Source organism: Schistocerca nitens, chromosome 1 (genome assembly GCF_023898315.1).
Source record: "Schistocerca nitens isolate TAMUIC-IGC-003100 chromosome 1, iqSchNite1.1, whole genome shotgun sequence".
Classification (NCBI taxonomy): domain Eukaryota; kingdom Metazoa; phylum Arthropoda; class Insecta; order Orthoptera; family Acrididae; genus Schistocerca; species Schistocerca nitens.
In genome coordinates, this window is record NC_064614.1 from 285,843,102 (window position 1) to 285,855,667 (window position 12,566).

Here is a 12,566-nt window from a genome sequence, read left to right on the forward strand (position 1 = left end):
TCTTTCCCTGTAATTATTACTACTCTGCCAACGGTTGTTATACGTGTGGTGTCTGTTTCGGTCACGATTTGTGTTGTGAGAATAGCCTTGTCGCGTCCAGTTATTATTTCTTTCATCGCGGAATTGCGACGGATGTGATCTATAATTGTTGTGCTCCTGCGTTCTGCGATTGTCAGTGTCAATTTCCAGTTCTTGTAACAGTCCCTGAAAAGCTTCAATGTCGTCTTTGCAACGTCCTGCTAAAATAATATGTCGTAAATGTTCAGGCAATTTTATTAAGCAAATGCGGATGAGTTCTGAGGGGCTGTATGGGTTTGACAGGTACTGATTCTTGTGCAACATGTCTTCAAAATATTTCACAAGACTGGAGAATTCAGATTGTTCGAAATGTTTCATCATTATGATGCCATGTTTTACTCGGTCTTGTGTGGCTTGAGACCAATATGCTGAGAGGAAGGCATGGTAAAATTCTCCTTCACTGTGGCAATCGTGAATGACCGATCGCATTCTTACAGCTGGTTCATTCTCTAAGTAGCCACACATAAATTCTAATCTGTGTTCTAACGACCAGTTGGGAGGAAAACAATGAGAGAATTGATGGAGCCATGCTTGTGGATGAATGTCGTTGCCAGAATTCTTGAATGTTTTGAATTTACGTGTAGTAATGAACAGCTTATAGTCAAAATCATCATGTCAACAAGTCGCATGTCGGTCATTGTTACGTCGTTTCGGCGGTTCCATCTCAAAATTCGATGTACCTTGCCAATTTCTTTCATAATTTCCGAAGTGCCCTGTGTTGTTATTTTGTGTCTGTTCCGTATTTCTATGTCCCTCTTCCCGTACTGGAGCGCGAGTGTCCTCTGAAATATGTAATTCTTGTATTACTTGTGCCAAATGATCTTGTACTTCCCGGATTTCTCTTTTGTACTGTGTATTGATTTGATTTTGATTTTGTTTGAATTTTCTAATTTGTTCATACTCTTCTGTGTCAGTGAAGGCTACAGGTCTTGTGTCATTCAGATCATCATCTACCTTTGTAGATAAGTTAGTGACCTGATCCGAAAGTTCGGCTACTTTCTCCAATAGTGAACACATTTCCTCAGTGTGTTTTTCTGAACCAAGTTTCAGAGTGTCCATTTGTGTTGAAATCGAATATACTGTGTCCTTCAAGTTTTCCTGAGTTTTTGCAAGTTGCGTAACCGAATCGGTAGATGCAACTGAGTCAATTTTAGCCCACAAGGTCTCATGATTATCATGAACAATGGTTTGCAGTTCTTTTATGGCTGCTTCGTGATTCTGTAATGCATTTTCATGCCGCGAAAAAATAGGTTGAAAATGCTCACAAATTTGTGTTTTTACGTCATTACAGACTTTTTGACATTCCGATTCAATGTTATGTAACTCAGTAGTTAAATCTTCACGTGTTTGTTCAAGTGTGGTGTGTAACTTTTGAAGATTTTGTTCCATTGTGTCTAACTTTTTAAGATTTTGTTCCACCGTGTCTAACTTTTGAAGCTTTTGCTGTGTTTGTCTCTGATTTTGTTCCATTGTGTCTAACTGTTGCTGTGTTTGTCTCTGGTGTTGTTCCATTGTGTCTAACTTTTGAAGATTTTGTTCCATTCTGTCTAACTTTTGATGATTTCGTCCCATTTGTTGCATTAATTGCAATAATAATGTATTAGTGTCTGGAATCTGTTTCTCTATGCTTTTTTGCAGTGCATTTTCACCGGCAACATTCACAATTTGACAAGCAGAAAATGTGTCTTGACTCATTTGAGAAAACGGTGAGGACACAAAACCTGAGTCTACAATATTCGCAAAATTGTGTCCTGTCATTCCCGATTCCTGAGGCGAGCTGTTGCCTACCGATCGATCGATAATGCTTCCCTCTTCACTAATTGTTTCACTGTCCACACCATTGTTTGCCACCCGCTCCATTTCCCTATGCACAGTTACCAAATTACTACTTTGAATATTAGTTAATTCATTACACGGTGGCGCTAACACACTGCTTTCGTCTTCGCTGTCATTTCTCAATTTACTTTGGAGCCTAGTGTTACGTTTTTCACACGCCATTATTGTCACAATATTTCACACGACAACACAGAAAAACACAATTTGAAGAGCAAAAATAGGGGAACACATTAACATAGCACTGAAAATAATATCTAGTTAATTGCAGCTGCGAAATACTTCGTGCAAATCTACATGCGTGCCACACCTGTTTTACTGTACAACAATGAAAGACTGCAACTACAAAGGAGATTCTCTCTACAATTACGCGCTAGCAATAAACAAAATCTACACTAATTACACAAACTACAAGAAAAAATCAGAAGATTCCAGTGAGGTATCCTAGGCTAAGGGTCGACATATGAAACGTCCCCTTATAACCATTTATACACAACTGTGCTTAAACTGACACACAGTATTTTTTAGCGCAACGCAATCTGACTTTCAAAAATCCCTACAAAAGAATGGCCCTGACTAACATTCACCTATACGTTTCACAGATCACTTACCTCACAAAAATCTTCGCTACTCAAGCTACTGCAATACAGCGAGCGCCACTACTGCCAGCTAAATAAAAGATTCAAACTACCGAAGGAACTAACTACTGATAGGCATAGTTAGCAAATGAAAGATTTTGATAGAGAACAAACAATGTATTTACCTCAATAGTACTAATATATATAGCAGTTCACGACAAATTACAAAACTCCGCCATCTCTCTCCCCACATCCACCACTGCTGGCGGCTCACCTCCAACTGCGCAACGCTACGTGCTGTTCACAGCCAGCTGCCTAACACTACAATGGCGAGTATTACAACAATGCAAAGCAGCCACAGACTGCACACAGCACACCCAGTGATTTTCATACAGAGGTGGCGTTACCAATAAAAAAAACCTAAACAGCCTACTTACACTGTGTTGTACATCCTGTCCTTATTCGAGACCACAACGGAGACAGAGAGGCCGGCAGGCTGATGCTGTACGCACGGTTCATCTTAACACATCACCGGAATGTCCAGGCCGCAGGCAAGCAACAGCACGTTTACCCGTCTGGTATCTAATACTGTCTTTTCTGTAAAGTCTTCCTATTTCTATTAGTTATAGACGTATATTTAAAAAAATTCATGCATAGATTTGCACTGATTTTATGTGTGTATTTATAAACTATGTGGTTCGTGTGAAGATTTTTCTTTTTGGTTACCAGCCGGCCGAAGTGGCCGTGCGGTTAAAGGCGCTGCAGTCTGGAACCGCAAGACCGCTACGGTCGCAGGTTCGAATCCTGCCTCGGGCATGGATGTTTGTGATGTCCTGAGGTTAGTTAGGTTTAACTAGTTCTAAGTTCTAGGGGACTAATGACCTCAGCAGTTGAGTCCCATAGTGGTCAGAGCCATTTGAACCATTGTTTGGTTACCGACTTATGGTTAGGACACGCATCCAATCGAGAATGGAACGGGAAGAGAATACAACGGACAATATTCAGTCAGTTGTGGAGGTCCCTTCGACTGATAGTTCAATACTTATAATGACCACAGCTAGGTCTGAGGAGTTGACATTAAAGATATTTTATTTAGTATATCCCAATCGGTGCAGACGTTTACTGAAAATCAAAAATTAATGTTCGCTAAAGTGTAATCTGTAGCACAAGAATCAATGTCAGCATAAAAAGACGATATTTCCACTATAGTTCATACTATAGCAGTAGAACAGGCAATTATCTGCTAAGCAAGACGGTCCGGTTAACCAGCAGGAGGCACTAGTAACTGAACTAGCAAATATCAGGCTTAACTATGCAAGATGTTATAGCTATGGTTGAGTCATTGTCGACCAAACAGGATTTGGAGGGTTGAAATGCGAAGTGGATCATTTAAGCATTCAGCAAAGCGAACTTGCTACGAGAAGGCAAATCTTAAGTTGTCTCAGGAAAGTTCCTGAGGAAATCTCTAAAATCCATATCGAAGGAAACGATGTTACCGCAACCGTAGATTCTTTTGTGTCCAAATTGGAACTTGTTAAATCAGACTGTGCCGCATTTAGAGAAGAAAGGGTGACACAATGTGTTAATGAACAACTGCAACAAACTGTGCAAACTGTTCAACTGGCTAATGTATCGGATTCCACAAGGTGAAGAGTTCCCGAAGTGGAAAGACAATGTAACCAAATCGATTGAAGAATGTTCCAAGTCAATAAAGGAAATAAGAGTCAGTGGATCTGACACACATATCACATTTTCCGACGAACGGAAGCAAAATATGATGAATTTGACGTCAGTGATGAGTAACCCGACGCCTTCGACGAAAAGTGCGCATGTGGTATACCACCTAACAATGTATACGTCCAAATGTTGATGGAAGAGAAGCTCCTAAAGCACCGGCAGTTCAAAGCCTTCCGTCCGGAGAAGAAAACTGTTAACCCTTTCGTTTTCATTCGCGGTTTCAGAGGTGTTTTACACCGTGCATGGACTGATGCGCAAAAGATTTCTTTTGTCGCTGGCTACGTTATGGTGCACGGATATTATGGAAACCTGTGGATACTAGGATTTTGAGCGAGCATTCTTGAGTAGATATTGGTCTAAGGGACTTCAAGAACGACTGAAAAAGAGGTTTATAATCCAGAACCATTTTCAGTCAAGAGTAGGAACTTGCGTCGGTAAATTGAGAAGTACTTGAATAAAAGTAGGTATTGGGAGACTCCAGTCCCACAGGTTGATATTTTGAAGATCATTGATGCAAAATTACCGGTCGAGATACGTGCAAAACTCCCGAAGACAATGTCGAAGACTTCTTCTCTGTTGTCGACACCATCGACCCGTTAAACTAAAGGAGTCATGGGAATGGGTCGTCGACTAGTGTAAACAAGAACTTCGCATATCACCCAAGACCGAGCAGCAACAATAGTACTTAACGCAGCAGAGCTCCGGCTTCCAATCTCAGCAACAAAACAAACAGCTGAACGGCGGCGAAAGATTGAATGCCAATGCGGTGCAGTTCCAGCCTTACTGGGCGAAAAATAAACCATCGAGGAAGATTCAACCTGATGCAAACCACGAATCAAAATAACCACTACCAAAATAGAATAATCAGCAATTCCACGGGAATAATCCGAACTGGCAACCACAAAATATTAACCAGGAATCTCCGAATATAAATGACTGGGGGCGGTTTCGATGATCATGATCCTTATTTGCATATTTTTCGACCTAATCGGTTCTTATATTAGAACTTCTCGTTTCCGGCATAGTTTCCTGTTGAAAACACCAGTCATAAGGAAACGCAAAGAGAACAGATCTCCTCGCATCATTTACGTCATTATAACTCCAACAGTAATGTCTGCTCATCGACGAGATAACAACAGACCCAAGGACAGGGAGACGCAAACTAGGTGGCTATAAGTAATCTTTTAGCAGCTGTCATCACTGACAAGTTTTCTGTGCTAGCAACCTTGCATCGGTTTGGAAATGTTTCAAGTACTATTGCAAGCGGAGAACCCCACGGCGATGAACAGAAATCATGGAGAATACTTAGACACCCCCATTAAGATATTGTACCTATCCTGTACGATATCAAACGTATTTTTTTGTCCATGCCTTTTGTTTATTACACAATTTGGCATTGAGCGCTAGAACGTGGACTCCTCGTAGGCCTTTTATTGAACTAGGTCCAAGCAAATCGATAGCGGAATAAATAGAAGTATTTAGGTGGAGTTCCGTACTGCCTGCATTTGTCTTCATAATATCTTTTTTTAACGTACCATCTCTATCATAAAGTAGGATGAACTGCATCAGATCCAGCACACTGTAGAGATCAGTTCTTTTCCGCGAGATAACAGCAAAGTGGAGATGGGGTAACAGACAGACAGGCATTTGCCTCACAACGGAAGGAAACCTCCAGAAAATGTTGGTCGGAACAAGGGTGGAATGGACATATTTTTAGTTTATCTTTTTGGGGCCTTGAGTTCCAGATGAGTCGTAGTTTGTGAATATGTATGTTAATGAGTGTAACAGAGAAAAGTCGATGCGTTGCTCTACATGGGATGTGTACCTAACTGGGTGCCGAATGCTTAATTTTTTTCTTCAGTACGTTTAATTTGTCTACTTCTTCGGAGTTCTTTAATTCCTCATCGACTTTTAACCACTACATTACTCCGCAAGCCACCGTACTACGTACTACTAGTCGTTTCCCGTACTGTTCCACTCGCAGATAGAGCGAGAGAAAAACGACTATCTATATGCGTCAGGATGAGCCCTAATTTCTCACATGCCGTGATATGTATGTTAGCGGCAGTAGTATTGTTCTGCAGCCAGTTTCAGAAACAAGTCCTGTAAGACATTTCAATAAGATTCCTCGAAAAGAACGTCGGCTTCCCTTCTGCGATTCCCAATTTGTTTCCCAAAGCATCTCCGTAACACTTGCGTGTTGTTCGAACGTGCCAGTAACAAATCTAGCAGCCAGCTAAAATTCTTCCAATAAACACGAAGTCGACTGTCGCCTTCCCTATTACAGTCTTCATATTCTCGTTCCATTTCAGATCAGTTTGCTTCGTTCCGAAAAGATACTTAAACAATACGACTGTCTATCAAAACACAAGTAATGCTGTATCGTAACTTTACGGATTTGTTTTTCCTACTCATCCGCATTAACTAACATTTTTCTCCATTTACAGTGAGCTAATCCTATCAACTAGAAATTTTGTCTAAGTCACCTCGTATCATCCTACATCCTTCGACATCTTCTCGCACACTACCGCATCATCAGTAAACAACCTCAGATTGCTGCCCACCCTGTACGCCACATCGTGTATGCAGGTTGGACTACTGTTTTCCCTCGTTTTCCTTCTGTCTCAATACGAGATCTACATCCCTTTTACCGTTTATCCCGTCGCAAGGTGTGTGCTATTTTTCATTATTTGACAAATTCATTTTTATATATTATCTTTGTGGCCGACTCCTCTCCCTATCGTCACCATCGTCATTTCTTAACCTAAGGGACGAAAACCGTCTCTCTGTGAATCATGTATACTTAGTTCTGTTTGATAACTTATTTTAGCTGTTTCTGTATCGTATTTTGGGGACCAACCCTGCATTTTCCAAAACAAGATTGGAAAACCGCCTAAAAACCATGCTCAGACTGGCCGCTGTTAACAGTCCGACGGTTGTTAATCCCCCGCCCGAGTTCGATCCGGGCACGGTTCATCACCCTGTCGCGCACACTACCCCCTGTGCGCTCATCTAAGCCAGGAAGGTTTCATAAAGACATACACTTTAATTTTACTAGCATGAAAGTGTCTCAAGGCGGACAAGAATCCTCAGATGGTGCAACTGTTATCTACGCAGGGACGAAGTAACTTTAAACAGAACGTGGAGAGAGCCGGCCGCCCTTCTAAGACGAGACATGCCACTGGCGACTGCGAGAGTCGCGTCGCTACAGCGGCGTCGGCGGCACAGTCCCGGCACCCCCTCGCCCCCGCGGCCGCCGCCATTACGACAACAATTGCAGCATGACCGGGCGCGGCTCGTAAATCCGGCCGGCTGTAACTCCTTTGATGATATCTGCAAGGCTGGTCGGCGAGCCGCTCAGATTTTATGGTCGGCAGCGGCGAGAGGCGAGGGGAGGGGAGGGGACGCAAACAGTGGCGTCTCGCACTCCGCCCATGCCGACTCCGGGCGTACGACGTCTGCTACTGCTGTTGTTCACAGCTCTTCGATTCCTTTTCTCTCGTTCCTTATTCCGCATCTTTCTTTCCTTCTCCGGATGCTGGCAACAGCCTGAGCGTCAAATGCAACAGGAATCACAGTAAAAATAACGTAACTCAATATTTTCTAGATATTGCATGTATGTCATAAGGAGCAGAAACTATCGCCCGAAACACTAGTGCACGGTGTTCTCATTTTCCAGATTTCGCGTTTCTCACTGGACCAGAAGCCTTGCTCTACATTATTAGTTAACAGTTTCATTCACATTGAAGCGGTGTCCTGATCGGATTAATAGTCCATTTCCGTTCCACACCTTTACATTGCTGTCGTTATCGAAGCAGCTCTCCATGTACCTCAGTTACCCTTCCTCTTCAGCTGCATTCACAACTTGGCAGTAATGTACTCTGAGCTCCTTCTCTAGAAAACCTCGTTTCTTCTGTCTTCTCAACATTAATCTACAGTCAGCCTTGCTTCGGAACTATTTCTACTTTTTTCCTCAAGCCACTTTTTCAATACTGTATCACACAGTAGTTGAGAAATAACACCATCTTGTTGCAAAGTTGTGCAACTGCCACAGACAGCCGCTGTTATTTGACTTTTTTTCCCTGCTCCATATTCTTTCACCATGTCTCCTAGCTTCTTTGGTACCCCATATTCACCGAGGATGCTTTATGGGCTCAGTCAGTAGATATAGTTAAACACCTGGGAGAAACCAGTAAATGTTGAAATTATATCTTCCTCCCCCCCTCCCCCTCAAAACGAGAAGCAGATTCACATTTTGAACAGTGTAGCCCAAATTTCTGTCAACTCATCATCATATGGTTTCCCAACGTTTAACATTCTAAACGGAAAAACGAATAACCTGCATCCTCACCACTCACGTACCAAACATTTGATGTCGATAAGGCCCGAAAGATCGCCTCTGGTTGGCTTTGCCTTACCCTCAGGATATAGGTGCATCAAGTTGTCAAAGATACATGTTAACTGAATGTTGAGGCTAAATGGATTGTCAGTGCTCAAGAACGCAATAATTGTAAGCGAAATGTAATATTGGTGCCTACTTTCCATGATTCGAAGCACCGAGAATAACAAGAAAGCAGTCAACGTTTATTTCTCACATCATTAAGTAGATAGCAGCTCCCAGCGAGAATTTAGAACAATCACAATTAGCGATTGAATGAATATGGCAGTAAGGCAGGGGTGGTTACAGAATTTTTCTGGGGGGGGGGGGGGGGGGCACAAGGATTACGAGGGGAGGATGTCTTTATAGGTTATGTCAGTCTAGATTCAAAACAGGTACACGAAACATAGAGATATTCAGTTGCCCCTACCCACGGGTTCCATGCAACTCACAACGCCTGCAAATACCACGCGCAAATTTTCATATTCTCTCCCTTGCTATACGCAAACTATTACTCCTACAGCAAAAATGAACAGGATAACAGGATATTTTTTAAGTAAATTTAATGTAGTGGAATCTTGTACTGGGATACTTTTTCGCCGGTATTTTCAAATTATTCAGGAAAAACGTACAAAAGCGACCTTCAAACGCGTTTTTCTTGCATAACTCGAAAACAGTTGCCCCCAGCGTAAACATATCTCCGTACAAAATTTAACAACATCAAATTTCCTACAAAAAGGTCCAGTTCATTTTTTCTTTGGGACAAATACTTACCCCTACCAAGCGAGAGAATATAAAAATCATCTGCGTGCTTTTTGAAGGTGTTGCAGGCAGCATAAAACCAATAGGTATGGGTAGCTGAACCACCGTGTATAACTACCACATGTTACATATTAGAAATTAATTTTATTAGTCGTATGCACAAAAAATATAATTTTATTAAAGTGATAATTTTATCATAGTCGTTACTACATCTGATGCAACGAAAGTTTCTTCTTGTGTTTCCTACAAGAGACATACAACAGTTCGTCAGAGTTCATCGTTGATGCCATATCGTCTGCATATGCACTAGTGCCATTCCATTTATACTATCTTCTGTCATCCTGCTACTTCTTATAGGAAATGTGCACAAGAACTGACACTGGATGATAATATTTGGCAGCACCGTTGCTCTTTTATAGACCTCTACTGAAGGCACGTTCATATTATCGTGCATTTATTTTCAAATTTGTACCTCTCCCTTCAAAGCTACAGAGCAAGGGAGATCGTCTTTGTATGGTTCGGCACTTAAAAATGCTCTATAATTTTATCACAAAATTTTGGGACAGAAATTTTTATAGATGTGGGATTCTTTGTAGCTGAGTTGTAACGAGTTTAGATGACATTTCATTTAACAAATAATCGAGGAATAGTATGTGAATGGTAATACTATTCTACAGACTATGTCTGACAACTTGGTCTGTTGATCTATACAAAACACAGCGTACATCACTATATAAACAGAGTGCCACATGTGAGCGTATCCGGAAGTCCTCTATCGATTAGTAATAGTGTCCCTTTAGTTACACATTTAAATTAGGGTTTACCCACGGTTTCGGTCAGGTATCATTAGTGTTGTTAAGCTGAATAAGTGTAGCAATGTGAGTCGTCCCTGCGCTGACCCGTCGCACCGAGTCAGCTCCGACACGAAAGCATCGACTTCAATGCATATTTTTCATTTGTTTGGAGGCTACTTCAATCAGATTTGTCACGACATATGTTTGATGGAAGTTTAATCAGCTTTTTAAAGGTAACTTGCTATATACAGTTAAATGTTTGCCAGCAACAACAAGCTGCCAAATTAATATGTGGTACATATTTTTATGTCATACTAAAATATGGATCTCGGAAATATCTACAAAGAATTCCGGGAGAACATGTATATCTTTTATGGCTCATCCACAATCGCCATTTTTATTATGTCTTTCGGATTTGCTGCGCCAGGTGCAATCAGAAGACAAACATTTGATTACGGGTGAACCACAAAAGATAACCATATGTTCTCCTGCGCTTTTCTGTAGACCTTTGAGATCTACCGTTTCCTACTTTCCACGTAGCTCTGATCGCCTGCGCGAAGTATTGTAAAAGTGTGCATTCCGAACAAACGTTTTGATACCTTGTTTCACTATTATCAACCATTATCACTCCTGTCTTTTGATTTAATTGTTTTGAGTAGCATATGTTCTTCCTCACTGTTCAAGCTATCTCTATACCAAACTTCATCAAATTCGATTCAGTGTTTCAGACGTGAAAAGGTGACGGACAGGGTTAGTTTCACATTTATGGATCACTCACTGTGCCTTTCAACAAGAACTGCAGCGTTGTATCCTGACTGAAATATACTGGTTCTTGATAAAAATTCCAAACAGGACACAAGGTACTATGTGCCAACAAAAGATGTTGGTGAGAAGTCAAGGCGCATAGAACAGCCAATGTTCTGGCTGTAACAAACCTGACGGTGAAGTAAAATCTAAACGCGTAGCTTCAAGTAAAGCTGTTAATAGTAACCGGTGGCAGTGCTATTTCTTACTAACTAGGAAAAGAATCCAGAGAGATCAAGTATTTACCGAAAAATGAATGTGTGAGCCTGAGCGCAACACTAGAAATTTACAAATGTTTCATAATGCACAAGATTTTTCTGCACTTGTATTGCTACGCAATGATGACACATTAAACGACGTAACCTCTTATTGTACATTACTACTAGATTCTGACAAACAAGAAACGAGAAGCAATGAAATAATGGTATAACACAAGAAGTCACACGTTCAGTTAATCCCACACTTTCTGAATTTTAGTAAACAGACAACGACATGCTGCCCGTAAGAAAAAACTGTGATTATGCCGAGATTCTATCTCTCTTTCTCTATCTGTCTCTATGTCTCTACCTCTCTTTCTCTCTCGCTGTCTCTCTCTCTCCCTCTCTCTCTCTCTCTCTCTCTCTCTCTTTCTCACTCTCACTCATTCTCACTCTCTCTCTCTCTCTCTCTCTCTCTCTCTCTCTCTCTCTCTGTGTGTGTGTGTGTGTGTGTGTGTGTGTGTGTCTGTCTGTCTGTCTGTCTGCCTCTCTCTCTCTTAGTCTCTATGGCTTTCTGGGGGAGGTGGATGCAATTGCCTCCGTTGCCGCCCCCCCCCCCTCTCTGCAGAATCCCCCCCTGCAGTTATCCAGTTGTCGATGGTGGTTCTGTTAACACAATGAAAGGTTTTAGCTCAATAACACTTAACTTCAAACACTGTTTTACCCTCACGTTAGGCAACTTTTTACAAGATGGAAGACTTTTGTACCTAGGGGCCACTGTACCTAGGAAAAAATGTTTCCTCGTCGGTGTTTCAATCTGGTGACAGATTTTAGAATCATATGAAGGAATGCGCACTAGAAACAGCAATAAGAAGTTTTCGCCATTTTTTGTTCTAGTAACCGGAATCCAGCACTATCGGGAGGCGCAGGCCGACTGGCCGAGGGGCTTGACGGTGAGTCGCAGTGACAATAACTCAGGGTGATCCACTGCTGGTGGGGTAGACTGGAGACAGGGACGGAGTTGGTTCATGTGCCAACGCTCCCAACCTCTCAGTGTATCAGCTGTTGTAAGGTGCCTCCACTGTAGCTGGCATCCATCATGGTTTTGCCAAATAGGAATGTGCCCAAACAGCCGAACCAGGAGGGTATCGTCCAAAGTGTCAGGTCTGCGGTCCCTTGGGTTGGGGTGCCAGGAGATGGAGGAGGGTATGCGGCTGTCGACCATGCAGGAGTTCTGCTGGACTGTGGTCTTGGACTGGTGTGGACCTGTAGTTGCTCAGGAACTTTGCGAGTGGCGCTGTCGTAGTAGATGCCCCTATGGCCCTCAACATTTGTTGCTTAAATGTGCACACCATCCACTCCACCACGCCATTGGAGTAGGGGTGAAACGGAGGGTTACACAGAT